The sequence below is a fragment of the Hoplias malabaricus genome, chromosome 6, assembly GCF_029633855.1.
Source record: "Hoplias malabaricus isolate fHopMal1 chromosome 6, fHopMal1.hap1, whole genome shotgun sequence".
In the NCBI taxonomy this organism is placed as follows: domain Eukaryota; kingdom Metazoa; phylum Chordata; class Actinopteri; order Characiformes; family Erythrinidae; genus Hoplias; species Hoplias malabaricus.
In genome coordinates, this window is record NC_089805.1 from 52626576 (window position 1) to 52650163 (window position 23588).

General features: G+C 49.7%; 1 protein-coding gene across 2 annotated transcripts in view; it reads left to right on the forward strand.

The window, feature by feature from the left end:
- Window positions 1–10147: 10147 nt before the first annotated feature.
- The window catches only part of zgc:158376 (uncharacterized protein LOC100101643 homolog), a 32002-nt gene continuing 18561 nt past the window's right edge, over window positions 10148–23588 (forward strand). For both annotated transcript variants that reach the window (XM_066674419.1, XM_066674420.1), the window contains exon 1: window positions 10148–10999. The gene's annotated coding sequence lies outside the window, so the exon portion shown is untranslated. The remainder of the gene's footprint in view (window positions 11000–23588) is intronic.

Consider the following 23588-nt stretch of genomic DNA (forward strand, 5'->3'; position numbering starts at 1 on the left):
AGCGCCCAGGCCGAGGGAGCACCTAACTACAACTACACAACTACACTCACACTGAGCCCAACTACAGCAGTCACAGCGCCCAGGCCGAGGGAGCACCTAACTACAACTACACAACTACACTCACACTGAGCCCAACTACAGCAGTCACAGCGCCCAGGCCGAGGGAGCACCTAACTACAACTACACAACTACACTCACACTGAGCCCAACTACAGCAGTCACAGCGCCCAGGCCGAGGGAGCACCTAACTACAACTACACAACTACACTCACACTGAGCCCAACTACAGCAGTCACAGCGCCCAGGCAGAGGGAGCACCTAACTACAACTACACAACTACACTCACACTGAGCCCAACTACAGCAGTCACAGCGCCCAGGCCGAGGGAGCACCTAACTACAACTACACAACTACACTCACACTGAGCCCAACTACAGCAGTCACAGCGCCCAGGCCGAGGGAGCACCTAACTACAACTACACAACTACACTCACACTGAGCCCAACTACAGCAGTCACAGCGCCCAGGCCGAGGGAGCACCTAACTACAACTACACAACTACACTCACACTGAGCCCAACTACAGCAGTCACAGCGCCCAGGCCGAGGGAGCACCTAACTACAACTACACAACTACACTCACACTGAGCCCAACTACAGCAGTCACAGCGCCCAGGCAGAGGGAGCACCTAACTACAACTACACAACTACACTCACACTGAGCCCAACTACAGCAGTCACAGCGCCCAGGCCGAGGGAGCACCTAACTACAACTACACAACTACACTCACACTGAGCCCAACTACAGCAGTCACAGCGCCCAGGCCGAGGGAGCACCTAACTACAACTACACAACTACACTCACACTGAGCCCAACTACAGCAGTCACAGCGCCCAGGCCGAGGGAGCACCTAACTACAACTACACAACTACACTCACACTGAGCCCAACTACAGCAGTCACAGCGCCCAGGCCGAGGGAGCACCTAACTACAACTACACTCACACTGAGCCCAACTACAGCAGTCACAGCGCCCAGGCCGAGGGAGCACCTAACTACAACTACACAACTACACTCACACTGAGCCCAACTACAGCAGTCACAGCGCCCAGGCCGAGGGAGCACCTAACTACAACTACACAACTACACTCACACTGAGCCCAACTACAGCAGTCACAGCGCCCAGGCCGAGGGAGCACCTAACTACAACTACACAACTACACTGAGCTCACACTGAGCCCAACTACAGCAGTCACAGCGCCCAGGCCGAGGGAGCACCTAACTACAACTACACAACTACACTCACACTGAGCCCAACTACAGCAGTCACAGCGCCCAGGCCGAGGGAGCACCTAACTACAACTACACAACTACACTGAGCTCACACTGAGCCCAACTACAGCAGTCACAGCGCCCAGGCCGAGGGAGCACCTAACTACAACTACACAACTACACTCACACTGAGCCCAACTACAGCAGTCACAGCGCCCAGGCCGAGGGAGCACCTAACTACAACTACACAACTACACTGAGCTCACACTGAGCCCAACTACAGCAGTCACAGCGCCCAGGCCGAGGGAGCACCTAACTACAACTACACAACTACACTCACACTGAGCCCAACTACAGCAGTCACAGCGCCCAGGCCGAGGGAGCACCTAACTACAACTACACAACTACACTCACACTGAGCCCAACTACAGCAGTCACAGCGCCCAGGCCGAGGGAGCACCTAACTACAACTACACAACTACACTGAGCTCACACTGAGCCCAACTACAGCAGTCACAGCGCCCAGGCCGAGGGAGCACCTAACTACAACTACACAACTACACTCACACTGAGCCCAACTACAGCAGTCACAGCGCCCAGGCCGAGGGAGCACCTAACTACAACTACACAACTACACTCACACTGAGCCCAACTACAGCAGTCACAGCGCCCAGGCCGAGGGAGCACCTAACTACAACTACACTCACACTGAGCCCAACTACAGCAGTCACAGCGCCCAGGCCGAGGGAGCACCTAACTACAACTACACAACTACACTGAGCTCACACTGAGCCCAACTACAGCAGTCACAGCGCCCAGGCCGAGGGAGCACCTAACTACAACTACACAACTACACTCACACTGAGCCCAACTACAGCAGTCACAGCGCCCAGGCCGAGGGAGCACCTAACTACAACTACACAACTACACTCACACTGAGCCCAACTACAGCAGTCACAGCGCCCAGGCCGAGGGAGCACCTAACTACAACTACACAACTACACTCACACTGAGCCCAACTACAGCAGTCACAGCGCCCAGGCCGAGGGAGCACCTAACTACAACTACACAACTACACTCACACTGAGCCCAACTACAGCAGTCACAGCGCCCAGGCCGAGGGAGCACCTAACTACAACTACACAACTACACTCACACTGAGCCCAACTACAGCAGTCACAGCGCCCAGGCCGAGGGAGCACCTAACTACAACTACACAACTACACTCACACTGAGCCCAACTACAGCAGTCACAGCGCCCAGGCCGAGGGAGCACCTAACTACAACTACACAACTACACTGAGCTCACACTGAGCCCAACTACAGCAGTCACAGCGCCCAGGCCGAGGGAGCACCTAACTACAACTACACAACTACACTCACACTGAGCCCAACTACAGCAGTCACAGCGCCCAGGCCGAGGGAGCACCTAACTACAACTACACAACTACACTGAGCTCACACTGAGCCCAACTACAGCAGTCACAGCGCCCAGGCCGAGGGAGCACCTAACTACAACTACACAACTACACTCACACTGAGCCCAACTACAGCAGTCACAGCGCCCAGGCCGAGGGAGCACCTAACTACAACTACACAACTACACTCACACTGAGCCCAACTACAGCAGTCACAGCGCCCAGGCCGAGGGAGCACCTAACTACAACTACACTCACACTGAGCCCAACTACAGCAGTCACAGCGCCCAGGCCGAGGGAGCACCTAACTACAACTACACAACTACACTCACACTGAGCCCAACTACAGCAGTCACAGCGCCCAGGCAGAGGGAGCATCTAACTACAACTACACAACTACACTCACACTGAGCCCAACTACAGCAGTCACAGCGCCCAGGCCGAGGGAGCACCTAACTACAACTACACAACTACACTCACACTGAGCCCAACTACAGCAGTCACAGCGCCCAGGCCGAGGGAGCACCTAACTACAACTACACAACTACACTCACACTGAGCCCAACTACAGCAGTCACAGCGCCCAGGCCGAGGGAGCACCTAACTACAACTACACAACTACACTCACACTGAGCCCAACTACAGCAGTCACAGCGCCCAGGCCGAGGGAGCACCTAACTACAACTACACAACTACACTCACACTGAGCCCAACTACAGCAGTCACAGCGCCCAGGCCGAGGGAGCACCTAACTACAACTACACAACTACACTCACACTGAGCCCAACTACAGCAGTCACAGCGCCCAGGCCGAGGGAGCACCTAACTACAACTACACAACTACACTCACACTGAGCCCAACTACAGCAGTCACAGCGCCCAGGCCGAGGGAGCACCTAACTACAACTACACTCACACTGAGCCCAACTACAGCAGTCACAGCGCCCAGGCCGAGGGAGCACCTAACTACAACTACACAACTACACTCACACTGAGCCCAACTACAGCAGTCACAGCGCCCAGGCAGAGGGAGCATCTAACTACAACTACACAACTACACTCACACTGAGCCCAACTACAGCAGTCACAGCGCCCAGGCCGAGGGAGCACCTAACTACAACTACACAACTACACTCACACTGAGCCCAACTACAGCAATCAGAGCGCCCAGGACGAGGGAGCACCTAACTACAACTACACACACACTGAGCCCAACTACAGCAGTCACAGCGCCCAGGCCGAGGGAGCACCTAACTACAACTACACAACTACACTCACACTGAGCCCAACTACAGCAATCACAACTACAATCTAACTACACAACCCCACACTACAGCAACACTGGAGCTCAGTCGCAACTACATATTAACTACACAACCTCATACTACAGAAACACTGGAGCTCAGTCACAACTACACACTAACTACACAACCCCACACTACAGCAACACTGGAGCTAAGTCACAACTACACACTAACTACACTACAGCAACACAGGAGTTCAGACACAACTACACACTAACTACACAACTCCACACTACACACTAACTAAACAACCTCACACTACAGCAACACTGGAGCTCAGTCACAACTACACACTTGCTACACAACCCCAAACTACAGCAACACTGTAGCTCAATCACAACTACACACTAACTACACAATCCTACACTACAGCAACACAGGAGCTCAGACACAACTCCACACTACAACACTGGAACTCAATCTCAGCTACATACTAACTACACCACATCACACTAAACAACTAAACAACCCCACACTATACCAACACTGGAGCTCAGTCTCAACTACACACTAACTACACAACCACATGCTACGGCAACACTGGAGCTCAGTCTCAACTACACACTAACTACACAACCCCACGCTACAGCAACACTGGAGCTCAGACACAACTACACAACCCCACGGTACAGCAACACTGGAGCTCAGACACAACTGCACACTAACTACACAACCCCACACTTCAGCAACACTGGAGCTCAGTAACAACTAGACACTAACTACACAACCCCACACTTCAGCAACACTGGAGCTCAGACACAACTACACACTAACTACACAACCCCACACTTCAGCAACACTGGAGCTCAGACACAACTACACACTAACTACACAACCCCACACTTCAGCAACACTGGAGCTCAGACACAACTACACACTAACTACACAACCCCACACTTCAGCAACACTGGAGCTCATACACAACTACACACTAACTACACAACCCCACACTTCAGCAACACTGGAGCTCAGACACAACTACACACTAACTACACAAACCCACACTTCAGCAACACTGGAGCTCATACACAACTACACACTAACTACACAACCCCACAATTCAGCAACACTGGAGCTCAGACACAACTACACACTAACTACACAACCCCACACTTCAGCAACACTGGAGCTCAGACACAACTACACACTAACTACACAACCCCACACTTCAGCAACACTGGAGCTCAATCACAACTACACACTAACTACACAACCCCACGGTACAGCAAGACTGGAGCTCAGACACAACTACACACTAACTACACAACCCCACACTTCAGCAACACTGGAGCTCAATCACAACTACACACTTACTACATAACCCCACGCTATAGCAACACTGGAGCTCAGTCTCAACTACACACTAACTACACAATCCCACACTACAGCAACACTGGAGCTCAGACACAACTACACACTAACTACATAACCCCACACTACAGCAACACTGGAGCTCAATCACAACTACACAATAACTACACAACCACACTCTACAGCAGCACTGCAGCTCAGTCTCAACTTCACACTAACTACACAACCACACACTACAGCAACACTGGAGCTCAGACACAAATTCACATTAACTACACAACCACACACTATACACTAACTACACAGCCCCACAATACAGCAACACTGGAGCTCAGACACAACTACACATTAACTACACAACCCCACAATACAGCAACACTGGAGCTCAGACACAACTTCACATTAACTGCACAACCACACACTACACACTAACTACACAGCCCCACAATACAGCAACACTGGAGCTCAGACACAACTACACACTAACTACACAACCCCACACTACAGCAACACTGGAGCTCAGACACAACTACACACTAACTACACAACCCCACAATACAGCAACACTTGAGCTCAGACACAACTTCACATTAACTACACAACCACACACTATACACTAACTACACAGCCCCACAATACAGCAACACTGGAGCGCTCAGACACAACTACAAACTAACTACACAACCACACACTACAGCAACACTGGAGCTCAGACACAACTACACACTAACTACACAACCCCACAATACAGCAACACTGGAGCTCAGACACAACTTCACATTAACTACACAACCACACACTACACACTAACTACACAACCCCACACTACAGCAACACTGGAGCTCAGACACAACTACACACTAACTACACAACTCCACACTACAGCAACACTGGAGCTCAGTCTCAACTACACACTAACTACACAACCCCACGCTACAATAACAATCTCCTGTAGAACCACTACACCCTCCATCCCTGTGTTTACACCTTCGCATGTTAATGATGAAGCCTTTCTGAATATTTTGTGGAGCTTCCCATTTCTGTCGGTTCATACACCTACACTCCTCCAGAAGTTACATAGCGCAGTCCCTGCAGTGTCTGGAGTAACAGCGACAGAGGTAAATATACTACCTAGAGTTTCTTTATTTTTATCTCAATCCCAACACAGAGATAACATTGTTTCTCAAATGTTAATCTTGACTGTCTGTGAGGAGTGTGGTGTGTTCTCTCTGTGTCTGCGTGGGTTTCCTCCGGGTGACTGTATGTGAGGAGTGTGGTGTGTTCTCTTTGTGTCTGCGTGGGTTTTCTCCGGGTGACTGTCTGTGAGGAGTGTGGTGTGTTCTCTCTGTGTCTGTGTGGGTTTCCTCCGGGTGACTGTCTGTGAGGAGTGTGGTGTGTTCTCCCTGTGTCTGCGTGGGTTTCCTCCGGGTGACTGTATGTGAGGAGTGTGGTGTGTTCTCTTTGTGTCTGCGTGGGTTTCCTCCGGGTGACTGTCTGTGAGGAGTGTGGTGTGTTCTCTCTGTGTCTGTGTGGGTTTCCTCCGGGTGACTGTCTGTGAGGAGTGTGGTGTGTTCTCCCTGTGTCTGCGTGGGTTTCCTCCGGGTGACTGTATGTGAGGAGTGTGGTGTGTTCTCTTTGTGTCTGCGTGGGTTTCCTCCGGGTGACTGTCTGTGAGGAGTGTGGTGTGTTCTCTCTGTGTCTGTGTGGGTTTCCTCCGGGTGACTGTCTGTGAGGAGTGTGGTGTGTTCTCCCTGTGTCTGCGTGGGTTTCCTCCGGGTGACTGTATGTGAGGAGTGTGGTGTGTTCTCTTTGTGTCTGCGTGGGTTTCCTCCGGGTGACTGTCTGTGAGGAGTGTGGTGTGTTCTCTCTGTGTCTGTGTGGGTTTCCTCCGGGTGACTGTCTGTGAGGAGTGTGGTGTGTTCTCCCTGTGTCTGTGTGGGTTTCCTCCGGGTGACTGTATGTGAGGAGTGTGGTGTGTTCTCTTTGTGTCTGCGTGGGTTTCCTCCGGGTGACTGTCTGTGAGGAGTGTGGTGTGTTCTCTCTGTGTCTGTGTGGGTTTCCTCCGGGTGACTGTATGTGAGGAGTGTGGTGTGTTCTCCCTGTGTCTGCGTGGGTTTCCTCCGGGTGACTGTATGTGAGGAGTGTGGTGTGTTCTCTTTGTGTCTGCGTGGGTTTCCTCCGGGTGACTGTCTGTGAGGAGTGTGGTGTGTTCTCTCTGTGTCTGTGTGGGTTTCCTCCGGGTGACTGTCTGTGAGGAGTGTGGTGTGTTCTCCCTGTGTCTGCGTGGGTTTCCTCCGGGTGACTGTATGTGAGGAGTGTGGTGTGTTCTCTTTGTGTCTGCGTGGGTTTCCTCCGGGTGACTGTCTGTGAGGAGTGTGGTGTGTTCTCTCTGTGTCTGTGTGGGTTTCCTCCGGGTGACTGTCTGCGAGGAGTGTGGTGTGTTCTCCCTGTGTCTGCGTGGGTTTCCTCCGGGTGACTGTATGTGAGGAGTGTGGTGTGTTCTCTTTGTGTCTGCGTGGGTTTCCTCCGGGTGACTGTCTGTGAGGAGTGTGGTGTGTTCTCTCTGTGTCTGTGTGGGTTTCCTCCGGGTGACTGTCTGCGAGGAGTGTGGTGTGTTCTCCCTGTGTCTGCGTGGGTTTCCTCCGGGTGACTGTATGTGAGGAGTGTGGTGTGTTCTCTTTGTGTCTGCGTGGGTTTCCTCCGGGTGACTGTCTGTGAGGAGTGTGGTGTGTTCTCTCTGTGTCTGTGTGGGTTTCCTCCGGGTGACTGTCTGCGAGGAGTGTGGTGTGTTCTCCCTGTGTCTGCGTGGGTTTCCTCCGGGTGACTGTCTGTGAGGAGTGTGGTGTGTTCTCCCTGTGTCTGCGTGGGTTTCCTCCGGGTGACTGTATGTGAGGAGTGTGGTGTGTTCTCTTTGTGTCTGCGTGGGTTTCCTCCGGGTGACTGTCTGTGAGGAGTGTGGTGTGTTCTCTCTGTGTCTGTGTGGGTTTCCTCCGGGTGACTGTCTGTGAGGAGTGTGGTGTGTTCTCCCTGTGTCTGCATGGGTTTCCTCCGGGTGACTGTCTGTGAGGAGTGAGATGTGTTCTCTCTGTGTCTCCCCACACAGACACAGGGAGTACACACCACACTCCTCACAGACAGTCTCACAGACCTGTGACAGAGACACTACCTGCTGCTCCACTGTGCCGCCCCCCTTTAAATACAGGGTTTAAATAATTGTCACCCCACTGCATTCTGTTTGTATTTACACTGCACAAGGTTCCAACTGTTTTGGAAATGGGGTTGTTATATCTTTAATAATAATAAATAATAAAATTCTCATCCAAGCAGAGAAGGTTGGGCTCAGTATGTGTGTGTGAAAATCAGTACATTATAATGACCTCTGTTCTGATTGGCTGCCTTCAATCAAAAAGCAGCACAGGGTCTAAATCTCTCTCTCACACACATATACACACACCGTGCCAGTCGAGGATAGTTAAGGATGACGTCAGTCAGATCTGAAGTGTGCGAAGGTGACTGAAGTGACCAGGTCCCCAAATGGTGGGTATGATTCTCAAGCTGTTTTCTGATTGGTCAGTATTTGATGTGCATGGTCAGATGTGCCGCTTGTGGTGTAGACATAGGCAGCATCTGAAATCACGTGCTTCCACACTTCCACAGTACACCAGAATAGTCCTCTGGGGACTATGAAATATTAGAAATCACTAACAGTAATCGAAGGGTCCCCAGACCTCAGGCTACACTGAGTGAGGAGTCCAAATGTGTAGGCACAGGACACTGTTCACTCCCCTGATTCCAGCCTGATGGGAGGTGTGGTTTCTCCGGAGGTTCAGATCCACACAGACACTGTGGTCTATCCTCTTTAGGACAGTAACGCTGACAGATGTTCAGTGGTGGAGTTTTTGTTGTTCTTTGTATAAAAACAGTCACACTGTCTGAACTTTAAGAGCTTGTGTTCCACACTAAGGAAGGAGTACTAAGTCTGGCGTGAGAATAGTGTTCACTACAGTTACAAATAAGAGTGTACTGTCTGCGAGGAGTGTGGTGTGTTCTCTCTGTGTCTGCGTGGGTTTCCTCCGGGTGACTGTCTGTGAGGAGTGTGGTGTGTTCTCCCTGTGTCTGCGTGGGTTTCCTCCGGGTGACTGTCTGTGAGGAGTGTGGTGTGTTCTCTCTGAGTCTGCGTGGGTTTCCTCCGGGTGACTGTCTGCGAGGAGTGTGGTGTGTTCTCTCTGTGTCTGCGTGGGTTTCCTCCGGGTGACTGTCTGCGAGGAGTGTGGTGTGTTCTCTCTGTGTCTGCGTGGGTTTCCTCCGGGTGACTGTCTGCGAGGAGTGTGGTGTGTTCTCTCTGAGTCTGCGTGGGTTTCCTCCGGGTGACTGTCTGTGAGGAGTGTGGTGTGTTCTCCCTGTGTCTGTGTGGGTTTCCTCCGGGTGCTCCACTCTCCTCCCATAGTCCCAACCCACACTGGTAAGTGGAATGACTGTGTGAAACTGTCCACAGATGAGTGACTGGGTGACTGTGTCCACGTGTATGTGAAACTTTCACGTGTGTGTCCATAGATGTGTGTGTGTGTGTGTGTTGGTGTCCAGGGATTCTAGGTAAAGCTCTGGAACAAACCACGTCCAGAACGAAACACTTAAGACACATAAATGTGGTATGTATCATGCTACCAATTGCTAACGCTAAGCTAGCTAGACTATCGCTCCTACTGTTTACAGAAAACTACTGCCCCCATAATGCTGCGCGCTTAGTGACGCGGAAGAAGGTGGGCGGGGTGTGCGTGTTTTTTTAACCTCCATATTTTATTTACTATTTATTTATTTCATTTTCTAAAGGCAGAAATGGAGGATGGCGTCTTCGAGAGCCCAGTGACGATTCTAAATCGAGCCGAATAAAAGATAATAAACCGCGGGCGGGAGACGGAGGAGGAACGGGCTTTAGACCCGAGCACGGCTGACACAATAGGGGGAAAATGATGAGAGAACAATGGGCACGTTGAGCGCAATGCTCGGGTTTCTTTCGGTTTGATCACTTCTCGGTGGATTATTTCTGCTCGTTTTTGCCGAGGAGGGGGGCGAGGACCTGGGCATGAGGGGCTCCGTGTAAAAACGGGATTTGGTTGGGGCATTTTAAAGGGGATTGATGAATCCGGTGTAAACGCAGGGTGAAAATCTCTGGGTCTGTGTGTGTGTGTGTGTGTGTGTGTGAGAGAGAGAGAGCACGTTGGGACTGAATAAGGAGAGAGAGGGGTCATAGAAATCAGTGAATGGCAACATACAGAAGATAATTCATAGATAATTCATAGACTCCATCCATCCATCCAGCCCTCCATCTATCTGTCCATTCAGCAGCGGGTCTAACTCCCAACTCTGAATTCGTCTCTCATTTTAAACCTCTCTCCACCTCGAGTCCAGCCCACGTTTTTCTACATGCTGTTGCTGATCCCTTTCTCTCGGAGGAGGATGCACATGTAGAAGTAAGAAGTGGTGGAAGGAGGGAAAGAAAAAGGAGGAGAAGAGGAATCAGCCTCGTCTCTGCACGGCCAGCAGGAGATAAACCAGCAAGAGAGGAAGCAAAAGGGAACGTAAAGAAAAACAGAGGAAAAGGGACGATTTCATCCCTTCTTCTTCCAGCTTGCCTCCATCCGCGCTCCGTTCTATCTAATGCAAGGCCAGGGAGTATGGGACCCGGCGCTAACAGGTGAGTCCCAGCAGCGGGCTTTGGGTTTCGGGTTACCCGCTCATCGAAGCGCCTCCGCCGGCTATGAGCGCACCCTCCAGCCCCTGCATTCGGAGCTATAGCTCTTGTGCTATGTTAACGTAGACCTGGCGTTTATAGAGGCCGCAGAATGTTTGAAATGGGTAATGCAGGTTATAAATAAATATAGAATTAATTAAGATTTACGTTATTGTAATTATTATGATGGCTGTTAGGGCTGTTGTTATTAGCAGCCCCTCATTCGTAAGCATTTCTTTTGGAATTCTCCGGGCCTCCTTAATTTGGCCACCTTAAATTGAGCCTGATCGGGCCTAAAAATTATATATTTGATATAATTATTATGCAGATTAAAAGTTTACGTGGTTAAATATATTCTTATTTACGGCTTGGTATTCGATTTTTTTTTTCTGTTCCACCTTAAATGCTGCAGCAGTTTCATTCTGGCGCCTGAGGCGCCAGAATGAAACTGCTGCACTATTTAAGGTGGAACGGAAAAATCGAATACGAAGCTAAACACTAAGCTAGGCTGCCTGCTAACCCTGTGTTAGCCTTCCTAGTTTCCATGTTCAGCCAAATTAAGACGTATTCTCAATTATAAAATAGATTTTAAAGACGTGTTTGCCTATTATATGAATATTCACAAGTATACACACAAGCTGTGTGCATTTTTAAAATGAACAAAACAGACACAACTAGCTGCTAAGCAGCTCAGCATTGTGTTAGCCTGCTAACTTTAGCTTATTCTGAGCTCGGGGTTTGACTATTATTTACATGTAGTTTCTTTCATCGTTGTATATAAGATGTTTAGTATGCAGATAAGTTTAAATAAAGCTGTAATCTAACATTAATTCTGTAGAAAGGTCTGAAGTTTACAGTCACCTTCTAGGTTTCTGATTAAAATATAGCGTTAATTTAACTATTTATCAAACATGCAATATTAAACATACCAGTAAAGATATAGCTTTTGATTGGCCACAGATAAAAATATAGAAATAATTATTAACAATGATGACAATAAAGGTGAAAAGAAACATTAGGGTCTCTGTTCATATTCATGTGCTTTTAGAGGTGGGGGATTTTAAGGTTTTGTATCGATATCAAGATATAAATAGTGATTTTGATATCAGATATTGTGGATATCGTTGCTGCTTAAAGAACACACACTATTAGAAAACAGCATGTGTGTATTACACAATGTGTATCATAAATGACTAGGCCTGGCACAATAGCAGTTTTTGTGGTTGATTTATTGTCCCAGAAATAATTGCGATAACAATATTATTGTAATTTTAAGACCATGTTATGCCACTGATATAATGATAATATAATACCGCTATAGTGCCGTTACATCCCGTTAAAGAGCTACGAACTCTTAACAAAAGCAATAAATAGTTATTAAAAATATTATAACATTGGAATTCTAATCTAAAAATTCTAAACATCCTTAACATATATATATAAATAAATAAATAAAGTTAAACCACTGTTTTCAAACAAATACCCAAACAGCTCCAGAAACCAGAGAACAGGAAACCGAGCGGGTAAAATACTTTATTCTTATGTAAACACACATGCGGGCCAACACTGTAGGCACAGTTGAGGTGAGTAAAGATGGAGGAGATGTCCGTATTCTCTATGATAAGTTGATAATGTAATTATTGAGACAGGCCTCTGAAGGGTTTTAAAAATTGGGAAGTTATAAAAGGCCCATCCCTAGTTTTATGTTCCTTGCATTTCTAACAAAACATGTGCTTCTCAGTTTGCCCTGAGATCCTACAGGTTTGGATTCGGGAAAGGGTTTAAGAAAACTCATCTGGATACACACACACACGTTTTTTATGTGTATATATGTATATATGTGTGAGTGTGTGTGTGTGTGTGTAAAGATTTTCTACAGAAATTCTGAGCACGTTTGAACTCATGCCACATTCTGCACTGAATCCACTGACACATGACTGGTCATGCTCTGTTTGCTGTGAAGCATGGGGGTGGTAGTGCTCACAAAGCATCAGTCATAGCTACAGTATGCTCCGAAAAGCATTTATTTGTTTATCACAACAACAAAAGCAATAAACGGTCTGTATTTAGGGCGCCTGTAGATGAGTCGCTCTGCAGTGGTCATGTTGTGAGAAAAAGGAAGACACATTCTTAACGTAGAAGTAAGTTAAGGACGTGGGCCTCATAGGGTCTCAGCTCCTACAACTTTGCACAGTGTTTAGAACTGAGACACAAGGCTGTGTTTTGACAGTGACTGTATGTATATTATATATGTGTGTGTTTATGGGCACAGTCTGTTGAGTTGTATTGTGTTCTCAGTGAACTCGAGGGCTGCGCATGGTTGAAGATGTTTCTGTTCTGCTTCCTCTTTCTGTTTCCGGTTCTAATTCGGTGAGTCTCCTCTCGAACTGATGACATAGCTGTGTTTTTATAGACTAGTGTGTCCCGTGTTTAGACGCTGAGGGCTTTTACCACGGCACTTGTTGGTGGGTGTTTGTTGAAGTTTATCACTGAGCGATGTGGGTTCGCCTCAGGTCTTTAGAAGTCTTTAATCGAAAGGTCTTGGTGAATTGAGTCGATTAATTATGCATCAAAGTAAACAGCCAAAAACAGTTAATTCGCTCCATCCCCCGACATCTGAGGACCTCGGGCGGACGTGTCTTAGAGCAGGTTATGAATACCCCTCATCTGCTCCACTCCAGATTAACAGGGCACGGATTGACCTCTGGAAAATAACCCGGCCACGTCTTCGTATGATTCCCACTCGGATTTTGGAGAACAGCAGCGAGGCTGTGTCACTTTCAGCTCCGTGACTCAGCCTTTTCACATTTAGCACAAATAGGGATGAGATTTGCTGCACTGACACTCTCTGCACTTCTGGAGAGGCTTTACACTTGGTTACGCAGCATTGCTGTGAGCATCTGATGGCATCCAACCACATAATCATCAGTGAGGTCAGGTGCTGACATTAGAAAAGGTTTTGCATTGTAAACTCATCTCAGACTGATCTCAGAGGAACTGAATGTAGTTCTATCACTCCAGAGAACACTGGAGGTGCAATGTTCCACACACCAGTGCTGGGGGCTTTACACCTCTCTGGTCATGCTTAGTTCAGGATGATGCACATCTGGTCTAGGCTAATTGGTCAGTGTTGGCTGGATGCCCGTATAAGGAGCCGCGGGTGTGGGAGGATGTCCGTATAAGGAGCCGCAGGTGTGGGAGGATGTCCGTATAAGGAGCCGCGGGTGTGGGAGGACGTCCGTATAAGGAGCCGCGGGTGTGGGAGGACGTCCGTATAAGGAGCCGCGGGTGTGGGAGGACGTCCGTATGAGGAGCCGCGGGTGTGGGAGGACGTCCGTATGAGGAGCCGGGGGTGTGGGAGGATGTCCGTATAAGGAGCCGCAGGTGTGGGAGGATGTCCGTATAAGGAGCCGCGGGTGTGGGAGGACGTCCGTATAAGGAGCCGCGGGTGTAGGAGGACGTCCGTATAAGGAGCCGCGGGTGTGGGAGGATGTCCGTATGAGGAGCCGCGGGTGTGGGAGGACGTCCGTATGAGGAGCCGCGGGTGTGGGAGGATGTCCGTATAAGGAGCCGCGGGTGTGGGAGGACGTCCGTATGAGGAGCCGCGGGTGTGGGAGGACGTCCGTATGAGGAGCCGCGGGTGTGGGAGGACGTCCGTATGAGGAGCCGCGGGTGTGGGAGGACGTCCGTATGAGGAGCCGCGGGTGTGGGAGGACGTCCGTATGAGGAGCCGCGGGTGTGGGAGGACGTCCGTATGAGGAGCCGCGGGTGTGGGAGGACGTCCGTATGAGGAGCCGCGGGTGTGGGAGGACGTCCGTATGAGGAGCCGCGGGTGTGGGAGGACGTCCGTATGAGGAGCCGCGGGTGTGGGAGGACGTCCGTATGAGGAGCCGCGGGTGTGGGAGGACGTCCGTATGAGGAGCCGCGGGTGTGGGAGGACGTCCGTATGAGGAGCCGCGGGTGTGGGAGGACGTCCGTATGAGGAGCCGCGGGTGTGGGAGGACGTCCGTATGAGGAGCCGCGGGTGTGGGAGGACGTCCGTATGAGGAGCCGGGGGTGTGGGAGGACGCCCGTATAAGGAGCCGCGGGTGTGGGAGGACGTCCGTATGAGGAGCCGGGGGTGTGGGAGGACGCCCGTATGAGGAGCCGCGGGTGTGGGAGGACGTCCGTATAAGGAGCCGCGGGTGTGGGAGGACGTCCGTATAAGGAGCCGGGGGTGTGGGAGGACGTCCGTATAAGGAGCCGGGGGTGTGGGAGGACGTCCGTATAAGGAGCCGCGGGTGTGGGAGGACGTCCGTATAAGGAGCCGCGGGTGTGGGAGGACGTCCGTATAAGGAGCCGGGGGTGTGGGAGGACGTCCGTATAAGGAGCCGCGGGTGTGGGAGGACGTCCGTATAAGGAGCCGGGGGTGTGGGAGGATGCCCGTATAAGGAGCCGCGGGTGTGGGAGGACGTCCGTATGAGGAGCCGGGGGTGTGGGAGGACGCCCGTATGAGGAGCCGCGGGTGTGGGAGGACGTCCGTATAAGGAGCCGCGGGTGTGGGAGGACGTCCGTATAAGGAGCCGGGGGTGTGGGAGGACGTCCGTATAAGGAGCCGGGGGTGTGGGAGGACGTCCGTATAAGGAGCCGGGGGTGTGGGAGGACGCCCGTATAAGGAGCCGCGGGTGTGGGAGGACGCCCGTATGAGAAGCCGCGGGTGTAGGAGGACGTCCGTATAAGGAGCCGCGGGTGTGGGAGGACGTCCGTATAAGGAGCCGCGGGTGTGGGAGGACGTCCGTATAAGGAGCCGCGGGTGTGGGAGGACGCCCGTATGAGAAGCCGCGGGTGTAGGAGGACGTCCGTATAAGGAGCCGCGGGTGTGGGAGGACGTCAATATGAGGAGCCGGGGGTGTGGGAGGACGTCCGTATAAGGAGCCGGGGGTGTGGGAGGATGTCCGTATAAGGAGCTGCGGGTGTGGGAGGACGTCCGTATGAGGAGCCGGGGGTGTGGGAGGATGTCCGTATAAGGAGCCGGGGGTGTGGGAGGACGTCCGTATGAGGAGCCGGGGGTGTGGGAGGACGCCCGTATGAGAAGCCGCGGGTGTAGGAGGATGTCCGTATAAGGAGCCGCGGGTGTGGGAGGACGTCCGTATGAGGAGCCGGGGGTGTGGGAGGACGTCCGTATGAGGAGCCGGGGGTGTGGGAGGATGTCCGTATAAGGAGCCGGGGGTGTGGGAGGACGTCCGTATGAGGAGCCGGGGGTGTGGGAGGACGTCCGTATAAGGAGCCGGGGGTGTGGGAGGACGTCCGTATGAGGAGCCGGGGGTGTGGGAGGACGTCCGTATGAGGAGCCGGGGGTGTGGGAGGATGCCCGTATAAGGAGCCGCGGGTGTAGGAGGACGTCCGTATAAGGAGCCGCGGGTGTGGGAGGACGTCCGTATAAGGAGCCGCGGGTGTGGGAGGACGCCCGTATGAGAAGCCGCGGGTGTGGGAGGACGTCCGTATGAGAAGCCGCGGGTGTAGGAGGACGTCCGTATAAGGAGCCGGGGGTGTGGAAGGACGTCCGTATGAGAAGCCGCGGGTGTGGGAGGACGTCCGTATGAGAAGCCGCGGGTGTAGGAGGACGTCCGTATGAGAAGCCGCGGGTGTGGGAGGACGTCCGTATGAGAAGCCGCGGGTGTGGGAGGATGTCCGTATGAGGAGCCGGGGGTGTGGGAGGACGTCCGTATAAGGAGCCGGGGGTGTGGGAGGACGCCCGTATGAGAAGCCGCGGGTGTAGGAGGATGTCCGTATAAGGAGCCGCGGGTGTGGGAGGACGTCCGTATGAGGAGCCGGGGGTGTGGGAGGACGTCCGTATGAGGAGCCGGGGGTGTGGGAGGACGTCCGTATAAGGAGCCGGGGGTGTGGGAGGACGTCCGTATGAGGAGCCGGGGGTGTGGGAGGACGTCCGTATGAGGAGCCGGGGGTGTGGGAGGACGTCCGTATGAGGAGCCGGGGGTGTGGGAGGATGCCCGTATAAGGAGCCGCGGGTGTAGGAGGACGTCCGTATAAGGAGCCGCGGGTGTGGGAGGACGTCCGTATAAGGAGCCGCGGGTGTGGGAGGACGCCCGTATGAGAAGCCGCGGGTGTGGGAGGACGTCCGTATGAGAAGCCGCGGGTGTAGGAGGACGTCCGTATAAGGAGCCGGGGGTGTGGAAGGACGTCCGTATGAGGAGCCGGGGGTGTGGGAGGACGTCCGTATGAGGAGCCGGGGGTGTGGGAGGACGTCCGTATAAGGAGCCGGGGGTGTGGGAGGACGTCCGTATGAGGAGCCGGGGGTGTGGGAGGACGTCCGTATGAGGAGCCGGGGGTGTGGGAGGATGCCCGTATAAGGAGCCGCGGATGTTTTCTCACAGGGTGTGGTGGGCATCTAGCCACACCCACATCTCTTTCTAGCCCTGAACAAGTAACTTCCTGTATGAGGCTTGAGTGGTCCGCGGAGAAGCTGCTTGGAGAGGATCTGCTCAGAACTACGACGACACAAAGACTGACACCATCGTTTCCAAATCAGCAGGGTTCTCTAGATGTGACCAGGGGTCGTGGGCTTTCTCTGGATGCTTGTTGTGATTAGGGATGTGCGATATGGCCCTAAATTAATATCACAATATTTCATAATGACATTAATAATATATAATGAAAACAATAATAACAGTATTATACAGTAACTCAAAGACACATCTTTGGAGACATGAAAAAACACTAAATATTTTATTAATTTCAAGAACGTACTAAATGTTAGTTTAATTTTGGTAAAAGCATAAGTTTCAAACATCTGTAAACATTTGGTTATTTTGTAAACAACTGTAACTTTACAAAATTCTGATTTGGTGTAAAATAACTAATAAATAAATCTGCCACAGAACTAAAGTGCTGAATGTTTAGTGCGTGAGAACGTAAACAATAATATGAAAGACCAAGTTGCAGCTCCTCGCTGTGTTTATTTTCCTCGAGCTCGACTGCGTGTGTTATCCCTGAGCACCGCGTGTACACACTTACGCCCGGAGCAGTGGGCAGGCGCTCCAGCCGTGGATGTTGAGGGAGGCACAAGTGTAACTGTGTGTGTGTTTTCAGTGCTGTGGATGGGTAAAATGCAGAAGCACGGTCTTGTACGTCATGTAGTAAGGAGCTGTAGGGGGTTAGGAGTCTTGCTCAAGGGCACTTCAGCCTCCACAGGTCCCAGTAAATAGAGAGACCGGGACCGTCCTGACGGGCAGCTGCACGTTGACCGGAGCCAGATGTAAACGCGCAGACGTAAACCCGACGGACCTCGCAGATCACAGCGAATCTGCCTGCGCTCCAGAGGAACAACAGGAAGCCCACTGAGCGCAGCCTTGAGACTGAAGTGACCAGTTGTGGAATAAGATCTGAAGTCGGGGAAGAACCCACACTGGAGTGTGAACACAAGGGCTGCTCTGACTCTGGGATTAGAATTATATTAAAGTTCTAAAGGTTTATTTATTAATATTTGTTTTTAAACAGGACGTTTTCCTCGATCACAGTAGAATTTTATAGCGTTCAACAGCTGACACTGGTGATGATGATAATACTCATTTATAATACTGCTTATTAATACTAATGCTTATTCTTATTATCATTATTAATTTGAATATTTTATTTTGAGAATCCTGATCTGGGCAGTGTTCCACAAAGCCAGTTAACTCTTAGTTAACCAGATAACTTGAGCATGCGGTTGTATTTATTGAACCTCCCTCAGCTCCGCTCCTATTGGACAGGCCTGATCTTGGGAAAAACAAAGATACTGCTCGGCCTGTGACGCTCGTTTATTTTTTTTAAATCGCCACAGAGATGAGATACATTGTATTATTGTAATTTTATGATGATTTTATTCCACTGATTTAAGGATGATATAATAACACAATAATGCAATCACACCCCTTTAAAGAGCAATGACTATCTTCCACAAACTAGCACTGGAATCTAAAGATGTTTATTTATCTCACACAATCAAAACATATAAATAAAATAAAGCCACTTTCCAAAGAAACCCACACAGTGGGTCAGAGAACAGGACGGAGCGAGATCGGATAAAATACAGTTTTAGGTGCAGTAAGTGCGTCTGAAGTGTGTGTTGTGCTGGTGCGAGTGGATCAGACACAGCAGTGTCCTCTCACTGTCCACTCTGTGAGACACACTCCTCCCTGGTTATAGATGAAGAGTCAGAGACAGGAGCTTGCCCGGCGCTGGTCGTTCTTCGTCAGTGGTGTGTGTGTGTGTTAACACTGATGTGCTGTGATTTGGGTGTGAGAACAGTGTGAGAACCTCAGCTCCTCGTGCTCTGGGGCTCAGGCCTGGTGAGGTGAAGGTGACGTACTGCAGAATAACACACTCCTCCTGTGTGTAGTGATGGTAAATAAACACTTATTGTAACAATTGAAAACAGTTATGAGGCTGATTTGCATGCGCTCACGTCTCTGCGTGAATCAGCACGCTCTCGCTCCGCTGTGTAAACACACCACACTCGTCCGTCCTGTTTGATTAAAACACGTGTGTGTTACTGTGTTTAAGGCCAGGTGAGGTTCAGAGCCTCGCCCAAAACCGTCCTGAGAGAGAGAACAGAGACACACACACTTTACTCCTCACACCGTGTGTATTATATAGAAGTGTGTGTGTGCAGTTTCTACATCATCTGAACACAGCACTGTGTGTAAATCTCATGATGAATGACCAATAGAAATGTTAGTAAGGTTTATTCTTATTTTATTCACTAATGTTGTGACTTACTGTGAAACTTTTCTTGCTTTTAATTGTTTTGTTTCTTGTTCTTACTGTGGCTTGTAATTGTAATTTCTTACCAATATTCACTCAACCTTCACAACCATACAGCTACTTTAAACCCTGATTCTTTAGGGGAGGGGCCGCGTGTGTGACAGAGACCCAGAGAGATAGCCAGAGAGAGAGAGAAATACTGAGAGTGAGAAATACTGAGAGGAAGGAAGAGGAAAACTGAGTGAGAAATGGAGAGAGAGAGATACACCGAGAGAGAGGAATACTGAGAGGAAGTGAGAGAAATGCTGAGAGAGAGAGAGAAATACTGAGTGAGAAATACAGAGAGAGAGAGAAATACTGAGAGTGAGAAATAAATACCGAGAGTGAGAAATGGGGAGAGAGAGAAAAATACAGAGAGTGAGAAATAGAGAGAGAGAAAAACTGAGAGTGAGAAATAGAGATACTGAGAGGAAGGAAGAGAAACACAGAGTGAGAAATACTGATAATTACTGAGAGGAAGTGAGAGAAATACTGAGAGAGAGAGAGAAATATTAAGAGTGAGAAATAAATACTGAGAAAAATACTGAGAGTGAGAGAGACAGAGAGAGAAGTACTGAGAGTGAGAATAGAAAAATACTGAGAGAGAGAAATACTGAGTGTGACAAATGGAGAGAGAGAGAAATAGACAGAGAGAATTACTGAGAGGAAGGGAGAGAAATACTGAGTGAAAAATACTGAGAGGAAGGGTAATAAATACTGACAGAGAAAAATACTGGGAGTGAGAAATGGAGAGAGAGAAAAAAGAGAGAGAAATAGAGAGAGCAATACTGAGAGGAAGGGAGAGAGATACTGAGAGTGAGAAATTGAGAGAGAGAGAAATTCTGAGAGAATTACTGAGGAAGGGAGAGAAATACTGAGAGTGAAAAATACTGAGAGAGAGAAATACTGAGAGTGAGAAATAGATAAATACTGAGAGAGAAATACTGAGAGTAAGGGAGAGAAATACTGAGTGAGAAATTGAGCAAGAGAGGAATGCTGAACGAGAGAATTACTGATAATGAAATAGAGAGGAAAAATAATACTGAGTGAGTGTGAGAAATAATAATACTGAGTGAGAAATAGAGAGATACTGAGTGAAAAATATAGAGAGACAGTGTGAGAGAGTGCTGAGCTGCAGAGAGAAATGGAGGGAGAGAGAAAATTAGAGAATGGTGAGAGAGATGGTGTGAGTACTAGCTTCAGAGGGGGAGAAATGGTGAGAAACAGAGCAAGAGAGAATTAGAGAATTGTGAGAGAGACAGTGTGAGTGCTGAGCTGCAGCGAGGCAGAAATGGTGAGAAACAGTGAGAGAAATAGAGAAGTGTGAGAGTGTGAACACTGAACTGCAAAGAGGGAGAAATGGACAGAAACACTGAAAAAATTTAGGGAGAGAAGTGAGAGAGTTAATGTGAGTGCTGAGCTGCAGAGAAGGAGAAATGGTGAGAAACAGTGAGAAAAAGAGGGAGAGAGAATTAGAGAAGTGTGAGAGAGACAGTGTGAGTCCTGAGCTGCAGACAAGGAGAAATGGTGAGAAACAATAAGAAATAGAGGGAGAGAGAATTAGAGAAGTGTGAGAGAGACAGTGTGAGTGCCGAGATGCAGCGAGGGAGAAATGGTGAGAAACAGTGAGAGAAATAGAGAAGTGTGAGGCAGTGTGAACGCTGAACTGCAGAGAGGGAGAAATGGAGAGTAACACTGAAAAAATAGAGGGAGAGATTTAGAGAAGTGAGAGAGACAGTGTGAGCGCTGAGCTGCAGAGAGGGAGAAATGGTGAGAGATAGAGGGAGAGATAATTAGAGAAATGTGAGTGCTGAGCTGCAGAGAGGGAGAAATTTAGAGAAACACTGAGAAATAGAGGGAGAGAGAATTAGAGAAGTGTGAGAGATAGTGTAAGTGCTGAGCTGCAGAGAGGGAGAAATGGAGAGAAACACAGAAATAGAGGGAGCGAGAATTAGAGAAGTATGAGTGATAAGCTGCAGAGTGGGAGAAATGTTGAGAAACACTGAAAAATAGAGGGAGAGAATTAGAGAAGTGTGAGAGAGTGTCAGTGTTGAGCTGCAGAGAGGGAGAAATGCACAGAAACACTAAAAATAGTGAGAGAATTAGAGAAGTGAGAAAGACAGTGTGAGCGCTGAGCTGCAGAGAGGGAGAAATGGTGAGAGAAATAGAGGGAGAGAGAATTAGAGAAATGTGATTGTTGAGCTGCAGAGAGGGAGAAATTTAGAGAAACACCGAGAAATACAGGGAGAGAGAATTAGAGAAGTGTGAGTGCTGAGCTGCAGAGAGGGTGAAATGGAGAGAAACACTGAGAAATAGAGGGAGAGAGAATTAGAGAAGTGTGAGAGATAGTGTGAGTGCTGGGCTGCAGAGAGGGAGAAATGGACAGAAACACTGAAAAAATAGAGGGAGAGAAGTGAGAGACAGAGAGAGTGCTGAGCTGCAGAGAGGGAGGTCTCAGTGAAAGTAAAAGTGCAGTTGCTCAGAGGGTGAAAGCGGAAGGAGGGAAGTGGTACAGAGCGACTGAAATCCCCCAGAACCCCGGCGCTGAGGGCTGTCTGTTCCAGTCGCTGGGTTATATCTGCCATGGGTGGGTGCTCCACATCTGGATTACTGTCCGTCTGTTCACACTGTCACATCGCACTCCTGAACTGACCCCCCCCCACACACTGACCTCCACGTTCTGTCCAACGGCCGTCTTTTTGGTCCACCTCCAGTCCCAGACATGAGTGTGATTAATGACATCACTCGCTGTAGGACCAATGTTATAACGAGTAAAGCAGTGAAATAAGAGTTATGAGAGATGACATCTATTCAAATGTCGCTGTGCAACATACTACCAAATGTGTGTTCTACTATTACCTGTTTGACCTTTCAGCCCTCAGCCCTCTGCTCTAACCATTAGACCAGGAGTCGTAGGGGCGGTGTGACTCGGATCACTAAGGCCTTTTCACACAGATTCTGAATTAGAACCTGTAGGGTTTTCTGTGTTTGATGGATGTGTTAAAATCAAGAGATCAGAAACAGAATAGAATCGGGTTTATAGAAATAAAAACATGAACCCGTTCCCAAAGTCAGAGACTATCCACAGGCCGTGAGAAGGAACCGTTCTTACTTTCTTTCCAGAGAGGTTCTCCACAGAGAATGCGAGTTCTGAGAGAATGGGTTTAATATTTCAGCAGCGTTCACACAGATGCATTATAAACCTGATACAGATCACGGCACTTTTATTTTAAAGCCCTTAAAGGGGACGTCTGTGATTGTGGGGAACTGCGGTTTGTTTACGTTCAGAAGCTCCTCAACTTTTAAGGTGGAGCGGTGCGTATGAGTGAGGAGCGACTGTATCTTTTAAGGTGGAGCGGTGTGTGGGAATAAGAAGTGACTATAATTTAAGGAGGAGTGGTGTGTGTGAGGAAGAAACGACTGTATCTTTTAAGGTGGAGCTGTGTGTGTGAGGAAGAAGCGACTGTATCTTTTAAGGTGGAGCGGTGTGTGGGAGTAGAAGTGACTATCTTTTAAGGTGGAGCGGTGTGTGTGAGGAAGAAGCGACTGTATCTTTTAAGGTGGAGCTGTGTGTGGGAGTAGAAGTGACTATCTTTTAAGGTGGAGCGGTGTGTGTGAGTAAAGCGACTGTATCTTTTAAGGTGGAGCGGTGTGTGTGAGTAAGAAGCGACTGTATCTTTTAAGGTGGAGCGGTGTGTGCGAGTAAAGCGACTGTATCTTTTAAGGTGGAGCGGTGTGTGCGAGTAAAGCGACTGTATCTTTTAAGGTG